At 36.9% G+C, this 13,965-nt stretch overlaps 1 non-coding gene across 1 annotated transcript; it reads right to left on the minus strand.

The window, feature by feature from the left end:
* Nucleotides 1-2,882: 2,882 nt before the first annotated feature.
* On the minus strand, nucleotides 2,883-2,989 carry LOC128295906 (small nucleolar RNA R71). Its single transcript, XR_008286455.1, has one exon. It is a non-coding gene; the product is annotated as a small nucleolar RNA R71 (small nucleolar RNA).
* Between the last annotated feature and the right edge of the window lie 10,976 nt (nucleotides 2,990-13,965).

Raw genomic sequence — 13,965 nt, forward strand, 5'->3', positions numbered from 1 at the left:
TATTCAATGTGAAAGGTTAAGCAGTATGTACTCCAAGTTTATATGTGAGCTTGATTTGAACTAAATCATAAGGTAGTTATGTGATGCATACGAGAGCAATCTATGAGACTATTCCTATGATTATGTGACATCGGATCGATGTGAGAGGTTATGTGAAATCATACAATATATTTATGTCACATGAGCTCACTTTTATGTGAAAGTTTAACGCCTATTGTATATGATGAGTTGTGCATATTCGGTAAAGGGATGGTATGCTAGAAGGAAGAGTGAAATAAAATATCTGAACAACTATGTTATAATTTGATTGTTATCTGTTGACTTTGCTTAAAACTTACTAAGCATTGTAATGCTTACTCCGTTTACTCTGTTTCCTCTGTTTTATAGATCTCATTTGCGGCTACAGGGCTCGGGGATCGTCGACAACTAGTCACACTATCACTATCCACCGCTTATTCTTGTTATGTTTGGAATTATTTTATGGCATGTATAGAATAGACTAGTGGCGGAAGAATATTTTTGGTTAATGTACATAAGCCATGCGAAAATGGCATCTTTTGAATGTTTACTTAGTGAAGTTTAAATTTTACCTCTGGTTGTGCTTAGTACTTATTTAAATGAACGATCTTTATTTCAAAAAAAAGTTCAAAATTTTACTATTCTGACATGAGTTACAAGTCCGGTAATGCCCCTTACCTATTCTGGCGACGGTTACGGGATAGGGGTGTTACAAGAGAAAATTTGATTGCCTAATTTTATTTAGTGTCTAAATAGGTGCATTTTGCTATTATAGACCAAGAGTTACTGAATCCAAATCTAGATCGGGTGATAAACCGTGATTTATACATATTTTTATCCCATGCTTAGCACATTTATGGATGGTTTCTCCTTAGATTTGGTGAATTTGATGCTCTTAATCCTTTAATTTCATGTTTTATAATTAGGTGAGCATAGGAGAGTAAAAAGAGCGAGAAACGGGCCGAAAATGGAGAAAATGGACCCACATGGAAAATCAACACGGCCTGGACTTCCTCACACGGGCGTGTCACTCAGCCGTGTCCATTTGGCAGGATCAAAGCACGACTTACATGGGTAGACTACACGCCCGTGCCTATTCAATAGCCTTGACAATAGGCTAGAGTAATCGCACACGAGCGTGTCCCTGTCGAGCCCAAGTATAGCCCTACTCGGAAAAGGCCACTTTTAAGGGCTCTTAGGCATTCTAAAGCCTATTTAAACACCGAAGGAGGCACTTAGAACAGACGCGTGGAGGAGGAAGCAAGGAATTACTCAAGGGAAGCCGATTGGTCCATCTCAGAAGCCGGATTCATCGTCAAGACTGAAGATCTCCCTTCAATTTCTATTCAAGGGTTTTGGGTTTTCTTTATGTGTTTTATTCCTTATTCATCTGAGATGTTTTTTTTTTATAATTATGAACTAAACCCCCTAAATACCTAAGGGGAATGAAACCTAAGACAGATCTTGTTACTATTATCTGAATTGTATGATAAATATTTGACTTGTTCTTAATTATTGTTTTAATATTCCAGGATATTGATTCAAGTTAATGCTCTTATTCAGAGGAGGAAAAGACCCTGTCTAAGAGTAAATTTGTCATAATTAAGCGGATTTGATTGTATGCCTAGAGATAGGGTGCTAAGATTTTGCTAGATTAGGGTGAAACCTAATAAGGGGATCCATAGATCAAGTTAATGCAGCACTAGAGCATTAATTAGAAAGAGATTTCAATTAAATCAACCTAGGTTAGACGTTATTAGTCTCAAGAGAGATAATAATATGACTTAGGATTTCTACGGATCAAGTCAAATGAATAAATCGTTTGATTTAGATTCAACTAACAAATGAAGTCTAGGTGGATTTTTCCTTGGGTATTGTCTTAATCAATCGAATTTTCCCAAAAGCTTTTCCCCAATTTCTCTTTGTGCATTCTTAATTTAGTTAATTAGTTTAGATAAACAAATCCCTTAATTTTTAGGCTAGATAATAAAAAGAAAGTAATTACTAGTACTCTTGGTTCCTTTGGGTTCGACAATCTGGTCTTGCTAAAGCTATACTACTGTTCGATAGATACACTTACCTTCATCGTGATAATAGTTTGATTAATTATAAATTTTTAAAACCTATCGTGAATATCATGTACCAAGTTTTTGGTGCCGTTACCGGGGAACTAGGATATTAGGAACACTCGATTTTAATTACTTTAGCCATTCTACTTTATTTGCAATTTAAATTTTTATTTTCTTTTCTAATTTTTCTTTTATTCGTTCCTGGCAGGTTTTTATAGTGTATAACTAGAAGAAACCCGTTGGGACCATTACTGTTTGATAATGAGATCGATCGCACAGTTCATAGAAACTGAAGAGAAATAAGACGAAGCTTACGATACACAGAGGAAGAGCAAGAGGACGATACTTCAACTAGAACCGAGGAGATGGCTGAAAACCAAGAAAATTAGCTACCTCCTGCAATTGCTGCTAATCAGAATTCTGCTCCACGTACTATGTATGATTATGCTAAACCTTCTTTAACAGGAATTAAATCGAGCATAGTTAGGCCTGCTGTTGCTGCAAATAATTTTGAACTGAAACCTAACACCATTCAAATGATCCAACAGTTTTTTCAGTTTGATGGTTTGCAAGACGAGGATCCCAACGTTCACTTTGCAAATTTCTTAGAGTTTTGCGACACTTTTAAAATCAATGGTGTTTCTGGTGATGCCATTCACCTTCGATTGTTTCCCTTTTTTGTTGAGGAATTAGGCTAAACAATGGTTGAACTCATTACCACGAGGGTCAATCACTACTTGGGAAGAAATAACCGAAAAGTTTTTATTAAAATATTTTTTGCCGACCAAAACAACTAAATTACGTAATGATATCTCCTCTTTTGTACAGATGGATTTAGAAACACTCTACGATGCATGGGAGAGATACAAGGATCTATTGAAAAGGTGCCCTCAACATGGGTTACCACTCTGGCTATAGGTTCAAACGTTTCACAATGGCCTGAATCGTTCGACTCGACAGATGATCGATGCAGTCACTGGCGGAACTATCAATAATAAGACACCTGAGGATGCTTATGAATTTACAAAAGAGATGTCACTAAAAATTATTAGTGGGAAGTCATGAGGGCAAAGCCAACAAAAACAACCGGCGTTTTTAACGTGGATTCGGTCACCATGCTCTCTAATCAGGTAGAACTTTTGAATAGAAAAATTGACGATTTTCTTGGTTCTTCACAGGTTCACCCAGTAATACAATGCAAAGCAAGTGGAGATGGATCAAGCAATTCAGAATACCCACCTTATGGCCACAACATGGAGAATGAGTAGTTAAATTACATGGGTAATAATCCTCGATGTAAAAATAATCCTTATAGTAATACTTACAATGCAGGTTGGAGGAACCACCCAAATTTCTCAAGGGGAGGCTAAGGGAATCAGAGACCACCACCTCCAGGCTTTGAACAACCACCTTACCAACAAGAGAAGAAGCGAAACCTTGAGGAGATGCTAACAAAATTCATCTCGGTGTCAGAAACTCATTTTTTGAATACCGAGACAACACTTAAGAATCAACAAGCATCGATCTAAGGGTTCGAAACTCAGATAGGTTAGCTCGCTAAATTGATATCTGAATGACCACAAGGTAGCCTGCCGAGTAACACTGAATCTAACCTAAGGGAGCAACTCAATGCAATTACCATTCAAGATGAGGAAAGGTTAGTTGCACCTGAACCAGAACTGAGGGAAGAAACTATGGTAAGTAAAGGTAAACGTGAGGTGGACCATAGTGACCAGAAATTGGTATGTAAAGAGTACAAACCTCGTGTTCCATATCCCAACGTGACAAGGAAAGACCGTATAGATGAACAATTTGGTAAATTACTTAAATTATTAAAGAAGTTACATATTAATTTACCGTTTATTGAAGCTCTTTCTCAGATGCCAAACGTAGTTAAATTCCTAAAGGAACTTTTAACAAATAAGCGGAAGTTGGATGAGGCATTGCATGTGGAGCTAAATACTGTTTGCTCAGCCATACTGCAGAATAAGCTAGCCAACAAATTAAAAGATCCAAGGAGTTTTACGATTCCCTGTTTAATTGGTAGCCTAGATGTTAATAATGCTTTGGTTGATTTAGGGGCTAGTATCAATGTTATACCTTACAAAATGTTTAAGAAACTAGGTCTTGGGAAACCCAAACAAACTAGGATAAGTATTCAATTAGTCAATAAAACAATCAGATTTCCTAGGGGGATTATTGAAGATGTACTCGTTAAAATTGACAAATTTATATTCTCAGTTGATTTCGTTGTTCTAGACATAGAGGAGGATAGTAACGTTCCTTTAATTTTAGGGAGGCCTTTTTTAGCAACCGCTAAAACAATAATTGATGTTGGCACAGGTGAACTCACATTTCGTATGGGAGATGAAACAATCACCCTTCAAGCTCGTAATACGAGTAACACAAAAAAACTTAAAGGTGGTTGTATAAATCATTCTACTAAAACTGACCATGTGGTGCAACCTACTTTGCAGGAAATAAGTTCAAAAAACATACATGAGCCATGTTCAAGCAACAACAAAGAACCTCTTTATGAAGAACAGAGGCTACAAATCGAGGAACTAGATGAATGGTAGACATATAAACATAGGATGCACGATAAACTAAAACCACGCCATGACGATCTCAATGTCGCACCAAATCAACTTAAGGCTGGAGACAAAGTACTACTAGATGCAGGAGACCCTCGCATTGCTACTTCTGAACCTAACGAAGCAATCCCTCTTATGGTACTCAGTATTTTCCCATATGGTACAGTCGAGGTAATTCATCCCAAATTCGGTACTTCTAAGGTAAACAGTACTCGTCTTAAACCTTATGTTGATAAAATTGATAGCAGGGATAAGGAGTGTAAACTCCTTACACCACCATGACCATGCACTAGAATGGTAAGTCGAGCTTAGACTATAAATAAGCGCTTCTCCGGAGATAACCTGAGCACTAACGATGATAACTTCTTTAAAAATTTTAGTTTTAACATCTAATCACTAACTGAGTAATTGAAACACAGGTTCTCTAATCCACACGGTAGGGCACAAGGGCGTGCCTTAGGCCGTGCCCACACCACAAAAGAAGACACGACCGTGCGTTACGGCCGTGTGAAAACAGGGTAAAATTTTTTCTTAGCACGGGATGCGATAAGTGGCCACAGTCGTACGACATGGCCAAGGGCGAGTCTGTCAAACCAACACGGCCGTCCGACATGCTGTGTCTATGAATCATGGTTGAAACTAAGAATTTAGCACGATTATACAACACACCCGTGTCCACCACCTGTCCTCAAGACTGATAAACCAACACGGGAGTGCGTAATGGAACACGGGCATGGGAGAAGCAAACGAAGTAGGACACAGTCATGCGACACGGCCGTGGGCACCAACACGCCCAAAGAGCACAGGCGTGTACAAGTCTCAAACGAGCCCAAATTTAAAAAAAAATTGTGAAACACACGGGAAAAAATTAGGCACACTAGCGTGCCCCACGGCTGTGTACGCCAATATATATATAAATATCTCACTATTTATCATCCCCTTCCTCAAAATCCCTAATCCTAGCCGCTGCAACTTCACACGCCCTACCTGCCACGCCCGTGCACCGACTACAACACTACTTTCGACGATCCAAAGCTCTTCCCTCTTGCGTTTGTTCATTTTTTTTCCCTCTATTTTCTTCATTCTTTTACTTATTTCATGATATTTTATTTTATTTTGAGCAAATAATCATAGTTATCATGATAGAAATTTGCAATGTTAGTCAATACATTTTGCTGCATTCATCCATTTTTCTTATTTCCATAAATTTCATGCTTACCCATATGCATTCATTCACTAGATATTTCCGTTAGCATTACTCTCGTAGTCCTTTTCATAGTAATGCATACTTTATCTGATTTGGCTTTTTTTTTTTTGCATAGTTGTTCTTTCGTACTTGACTTCTAGGAAATATCTCTATTAATTTTACCATGCTATTGTTGGGGTGTAATTTTATTTTTATTTCGACTTGTCATTGTAGGTATACTATGTCAACCTCACGTGGCAAGAAGACCGCCATCCCCGCTTCGAAGAAAAGGAAATGAGCAACGCCCTTCTCGGGTCCTACCGCTGAGACCCGTCACCCTTTCCTCCAGTTCTCATTGGGACCTCAGGAGGAACTATTTCAGATATTACGAGCCCGACCCCTAGGTGTGGGCCACTGCATTGACTAGGCTGAACTCGAACAAATTCAGATGGCTGACGCGGTTTGAGCCCTCCTGACGACTAAACCGTGGGGGCTCTTCTTTGAGATCATCGAGACGACATACCTCGAGCTCATGATAGAACTTTTCTTGACCTTCCATCTTCAAGTCATCATGATAAACTTTGACGATCCTAGAACGGTCCAGTTCTGCCTTAGTGGTCTAGTACGCCAGTTGAACATACCAGAGTTTGGAATTGCACTAGGGCTATACACGGAAGAGTTCATGGACAACAACAAACTCGACACCCTCCATCGCCACATCCATTTCTCTCCCTCAAAGTGCTGGAAGGACCTCATCCCTATCTCGGCCATATATGATCCTAGCTGTTCTAAGGCGTAGGCCCTTGCCCCATCCTTGCAATACCTACATGCCATATTGGCCCACACTCTGACAGGACAGCGAGAGAGAACAGGCACCGTCAACACTCACGACACTTATTTCTTGTGGAGCATGGCGAATGGGCACATCTTCGACCTTGCCTACTTCATTGCCCTCGCCATCCACCATCAGACGTAGTGACATAGGAGAGGAGTCATCTCTATCGGGCCCTCACAATCATCCTCCTTCACTCCTATTAGCCAGATGTCTCCACAGGGTATCTTGAGCATGCTACATATAAGGATGATCGAGAAACAACGTGGCACCTACCCTCCTCAGTACCGCCTCTTCCAGTCCATCGAGGAGGAGGACCCAGAGGACATTACTGATGATGTCCCTCCACGTCATGAGGACCCACCATCTCATCCACCACCCATCCATCGTCCAGTTTATGCGATGGCTTCATACTCTGACATCTTTGAGTGCCTTACTCAATTTAAGCAGCAGTGTTTTCAGCATTTTGATCACATTGATGCTACTCTTCATCAGATTTTTTAGCACCTTCACATCTCGTCGCCACTACCATTTCGCGAACCATTCAGCGATGACGATGTTTAAAAACTTTTTATTTATTATTTTTATTTTCACTTTTATCTTTATTTATATTCTTTAAGTACTTTTTATTTCATTTTCCTTTAATATTAGTTTAATATTAGTTTTTACAATTTTTATTTTCGGCTATTTCATTATGAGTAATTATGCTTCCTTATATTTCCTAAAGAGTTCCTAATTTTATCACAATCATAAAGAGCTCCAAAGCTCATCATCAAATAGGAACTAAAAACTCCACTGCTCGACCATGACCATAGCTACTACCAGATATAATACTCTTTTGGCGTAAGACTTATGGACTAATGAACCTCTACCACCACCGGAGTATCCTCCTCCACTTTCATCATTGCATTGGCCAATTATTCTCCATAACTCCAATTCAAGGAGTTCATTCATCATTCAAAAATTTTCACTTCTCTCCCTATCTTTTGATTATATATCTATATTTTTTAATATATCTATCTTTGTACATTGAAGGCAATGTACATCTTAAGTGTGGGGGGTCTTTTATATCATTATCAGAAATCCTTAAATTTTGTCTTATTCTCACGTGAATCACTTATATCACTATTAGAATGAATTTTAATTAATTTATGATTTTTATTGATATGTCTTTAATTAAAACATAGGCATTTATGCATTGATTGTTTAAACTTTAAGACATTAGGGAATCAAGCATGATAAGTTGATTTTTTAAAAAAACTTTTAGGTTGCTTCCCTAAGTTTAGGTATTATCTTGAGTTGAAATTCACAAGTTTAAAATCAAAAAGCCATAATTTTTGTGAGATCTTGAGCCTTTAGAGCATATTTTATTTCTTTCATGCTCACTTTTATTAAGAGTGCATCAGCATTGATTTATTATTCTAGAACTTGCTTGATTATGCATGTCAAGACCACACCATTTGATTTGATGTGTTGAGATGATAAAGGCACTTAGGTTTAACCCAATCACTCCACAAAGCCTACCTTCATAATTAACCCTTAGTGATCCCCTTTGAGCCTAACAAGCCATTAATTGATTTACCCTCAATATTAACCTATAACCTATTATTGTTGAAATCCCCTAATTTGATCCCTATTTTTGTCGAGATTTGATTTGAACTAATTGCCTAGTTATGTTTTATTTTTCGTTGCAATAATTAAGTTCTATGTTATTTGACTTATTCTGAAAAAAAAAATTCTTACACACTTATTAATAGTAATTCGTCATTTTTTTTTAGCTTGAGTGTTAATTCCATATTCTGAGAATAAGCTCACTTGTATTCAAATGATAATTGGTTATTTTTCTAGTTAGGTGATTTCTTTAATTCAATCTCGATTCTAACCTTTTTCTTCAGCTTATGACCACACGCCCAACCAAAGCCACATTACAACCCTCTAAAGACCTTTTTGATTGATGTATCATCTCAATATATAATGGTTAAGATTTGATTTTCATGCTAGCCTATAGTAATAACTTTTCATATTGACTAATGAATGCTTTATTTGATGTTCTTAAACACATCAAGTGATTTGAGTGAATCTTTAGTAAAGATGTTAAACTCTATGATATTTTGATCAAAGGTGATTACTTGATGAGAGGGGACACCTATGTTTTCATGACAAAATGCTCAACTTGGAATGTTAGAAACTTTGATGTACTTTTAGTTGAATTTTCAATGTATGATTACTTATGGATTATGTTGAGATATTATTGATAAGGATTATAAATTGAGAAGAATTTATTTTGATTGTGTGTTGGGGATTTTGCTTGAGGACAAGCAAATGCTTAAGTGTAGGGGTATTTGATAAACCGTGATTTATACATATTTTTATCCCATGATTAGCACATTTATGGATGGTTTACCCTTAGATTTGGTGAATTTGATGCCTCTAATCCTTTAATTTCATGTTTTATACTTAGGTGAGCATAAGAGAGTAAAAAGAGTGAGAAACGGGCCAAAAATGGAGAAAATGGAGCCACATGGGAAATCAACACGGCCTGGACTTCCTCACATGGGCATGTCATACGGCCGTGTCCATTTAGCAGGATCAAAGCACGACTTACACGGGTAGACGACACACCCTTGCCTATTCAACAGACTTGACCATGGGTTAGAGTAATCACACACGGGCATGTCCCTACCAAGCCCAAGTATAGCCCTACTCAGAAAAGGCCACTTTTGAGGGCTCTTAGGCATTCTAAAGGCTATTTAAACATCAGAAGAGGCACTTAGAATAGACGCGCAGAGTAGGAAGCAAGGAATTACTCAAGGGAAGTAGATTGGTCCATCTCAAAAGCCGAATTCATCTTCAAGACTGAAGAGCTCCCTTCAATTTTGATTCAGGGGTTTTGGGTTTTCTTTATGTTTTGTATTCATTATTCTTTTGAGATGTTTTCTTTTATAATTATGAACTAAACCCCTTAAATACCTAAAAGGAAAAAAACCTAAGACAAATCTTGTTACTATTATCTGAATTGTGTGATAAATATTTGACTTGTTCTTAATTATGTATTCTTAATTCTTGTTTTAATATTACAGGATATTAATTCAAGTTAATGCTCTTATTCAGAGGAGGAAAAGACCCTGTCTAAGAGTAAATTTGTCATAATTAAGTGGAGTTTATTGCACACCTAGAGATAGGGTGATAAGATTTTGCCGGATTAGGGTGAAACCTAATAAGGGGATCCATAGGTCGAGTTAATGCAACACTAGGGCATTAATTAGAAAGAGATTTCAATTAAATCAACCTAGGGTTAGACGTTATTAGTCTCGAGAAAGATAATAATATAACTTAGGGATTTCTACGGGATCAAGTCAAATGAATAAATCGCCTGATTCAAATTCAAATAACAAGTGAAGTCTAGGTGGATTTTTCCTTGGGTATTGTCTTAATCAATCGAATTTTCCCAAAAGCTTTTCCCCAATTTCTCTTAGTGCATTTTTAGTTTAGTTAATTAGCTTAGATAAACAAATCCCTTAATTTTTAAGCTAGATAATAAAAAGAAAGTAATTACTAGTACTCTTGGTTCCTTTGGGTTCGACAATCCGGTCTTGCTAAATCTATACTACTGTTCGATAGGGACACTTGCCTTCATCATGATAATAGTTAGTTTCAAGAACAATTAACTATAAATTTTTAAAATCTATCGTGAATATCACGTACCACTGGGGGAAAGCCAAGCAAATAGACTAAATCGACTAGGTGCAACATTTTGTAATTTAAGGTAAGTTGTATATAAATAATACAACTACATTGATAATATATGTGTTTGAATTATATTGGAATTATTATAGCATAAATTGCTGGATTGTAGAAATGAGAAAATGTGATGGGAATAGAGATAGTAGAATTCCTGATTGAACCTTAAGAAATAAATCGGATATTCATGCCATAACATTTGGGTCACTTGTGTGAGCTAGTGTAAGACATGTCTGGGACATGCATCAACCACATTATGAGAACCAGTGGAAGACCATGTCTTGGATATGGCATCGGCATTGAGACGAGTACCAGTGTAAGACGTGTCTGGGACATGCATTGGCCTCAAGATGTAAGTCGGTGTAACGCATGTCTGGGAATGCATCGGCTATGAAATGTGTCAGTGTAAGACCATGTCTGGGACATGGCATCAGCACTATACCCTATGTTTGAGGTTTATGGAATATCTGATAGTGTTCCAAATGGTTCAATGATGAAAGTTATAATTTCTAGTTAATGAGGAAAGTATAACTGTGTTGTGAGTGGTACAGGTACCTATTTGGTATGTATAAAATGTGAGCCAAATATATGCTATATGATGTGTATTGAATATTGATGAGTAAGTTTTACTTATGCCCACTTGTATGTTATTAGCTTGTTGATGAATGTTAAAGTTGTGTTGTATATTTATTTATGTGCAACTTACTAAGCCTTATGCTTCCTCCCTCTCCTTTTCCATTTTCCTATAGTGTCGCTTATCTATCTCAAGGACCAACGGGAGTTAGAGATATCGATCACACTATCAATCGAAGCATTCAGTATAGTTTGATTTGTATTTTTGAATATGGCATGTATATGTAACACCCCTATCCCGTAACCGTCGCCAGAATAGGTAAGGGGCATTACCGGACTTGTAACTCATGTCAGAACAGTAAAATTTTGAACTTTTTCTTGAAATAAAGATCGTTCGTTTAAATAAGTACTAAGCACAACCAGAGGTAAAATTTAAACTTCACTAAGTAAACATTCAAAAGATGCCATTTTCGCATGGCTTATATACATTAACCAAAAATATTCTTCCGCCACTAGTCTATTCTATACATGCCATAAAATAATTCTAAACATAACAATAATAAGCGGTGGATAGTGATAGTGTGACTAGTTCTTGACGATCCTCGAGCACAGTAAGCCGCAATGAGATCTATAAAATAGAGGAAATAGAGTAAGCGGAGTAAGCATTACAATGCTTAGTAAGTTTTAAGCAAAGGTCAACAGATAACAATCAAATTATAACATAGTTGTTCATATATTTTATTTCACTCTTCCTTCGGGCATACCATCCCTTTACCGAATATGCACATCTCATCATATACGATAGGCGGATAAACTTTCACATAAAAGTGAGCTCATGTGACAAAAATATATTGTATGATTTCACATAACCTCTCACACTGATCCGATGTCACATAATCATAGGAATAGTCTCATAGATTGCTCTCGTATGCATCACATAACTACCTTATGATTTAGTTCAAATCAAGCTCACATATAAACTTGGAGTACATACCTGTTTAACCTTTCGCATTGAATATATTTATAAGCAATTCTTATTACGAAGTCTTATAGCTTTAGCCTCTACTTGGATTATCGACGAGACCTTTAGCTCAGACGAAATCTCCACACGAAGTTATCGGGTCTTACCCGAACAAAATCTCCACACGTAGTCATCGGGTCTTACCCGAACATAATCTCCACACGTAGTCATCGGGTCTTACCCGGACATAATCTTCACACGTAGTCATCGGGTCTTACCCGGACATAATCTCCACACGTAGTCATCGGGTCTTACCCGGAATATATTTCCAAGTTTCATGTACATTTAATCACATGTTACAACATTCACATCGACTGTCATATTTGTAATTCATTTGCCTCATCAAATATCTAATAATACACACCTTTCACCGTTTGTCATTTGGCCACAATATATATATATATACACATCTCATACATATCTCACATTAGCCATTTGGCTTTACCACATATCCATCTCATACACATTTCGCATTAGCCATTCGGCCTTACCACATATATACATGTTCACATTCATCACATTGGCCATTCGGCCTTATCACACATACGCATGTTCACATTCATCACATTGGCCATTTGGCCTTATCACACATACGCATGTTCACATTCATCACATTGGCCATTCAGCCTTATCACGCATATATATACATGTTCACATTCATCACATTGGCCATTCGGCCTTATCACACACACGCATGTTCACATTCATCACATTGGCCATTCGGCCTTATCACGCATATATATACAGGTTCACATTCATCACATTGGCCATTCGGCCTTATCACACATACGCATGTTCACATTCATCACATTGGCCAATTGGCCTTCTCACACATATATATACAGGTTCACATTCATCACATTGGCCATTCGGCCTTATCACACATGCGCATGTTCACATTCATCACATTAAAATCCTAAATTAAAATATAAATTTTCATGTATTCACATCACAATTATCCAAATATACTTCACATACCACATATACTTTCACGTATACACTTTGTCTTGGCTGAATCTACATCTATCATTTTCCAATATCACAATTTATAATTCACGTATGGGTTTAGTCAATAGCTTATGAGCAACTAAAACAAGTTTTATCAGGGTTTACAACATAATCTCAAATTCAGCACAAGCTGTTTTTCCTGAGCAATAGTCACTAAACTATTTATAACTGGAGCTACAAAACTCCAAATCCATTTCCATTAATTTTCACTGAATATAGACTCATATATCTTCCACCCATAAAGTTTTCAGAATTTTTGGTTTGGCCAATCAATACCAGATTTTTCTTAAAGTATCCCCTTTTTCACTGTTTGACTAATCTGACTACTCTTCACTACGAATCAAATTTATCACTTTAAAGAATTCAAAATGTGTTGTATTTGATTTCATTTGAAACTATACTCATTAAGGAGTCTACGCATATAAATTTTATCTTATAACCATTTTTGTACAATTTATAATGATTTTCTAAAAACAGAACAGGGGATTTCGGAGTCATTCTGACACTGTCCCACACAACTTTAAATATCTCTTTATAGGAAATTTCTTTGCTTCCACGGTATCTTTTATAAGAAACTAGACTAACTAAGCTTTGATTACATATTTTATTCAGCCTATAATTCCACACCAACAATTTATAGTGATTTTCTAAAATCACGTTACTGCTGCTGTCCAAAGCAAATTATTACAATTTGCTCTTAAATTTCCAAGTCCAAACACTTATGAACTTACCATTTGAGTTTAAGACATATCATGGCCACATCATATCTTATTAAATCAACTCATTATGTCCTATTATGATTGAATTTACTCAATGTTTAATCACTTAAAACTTACCTCGGTTGTTGTCGAACGATTTCGATGGCTATTCGACCACTTTTTCCTTCCCTTTATCGGATTTAGTTCCCCTTTGCTCTTGAGCTT

This window comes from Gossypium arboreum, chromosome 7, assembly GCF_025698485.1.
Source record: "Gossypium arboreum isolate Shixiya-1 chromosome 7, ASM2569848v2, whole genome shotgun sequence".
Classification (NCBI taxonomy): Eukaryota; Viridiplantae; Streptophyta; class Magnoliopsida; order Malvales; family Malvaceae; genus Gossypium; species Gossypium arboreum.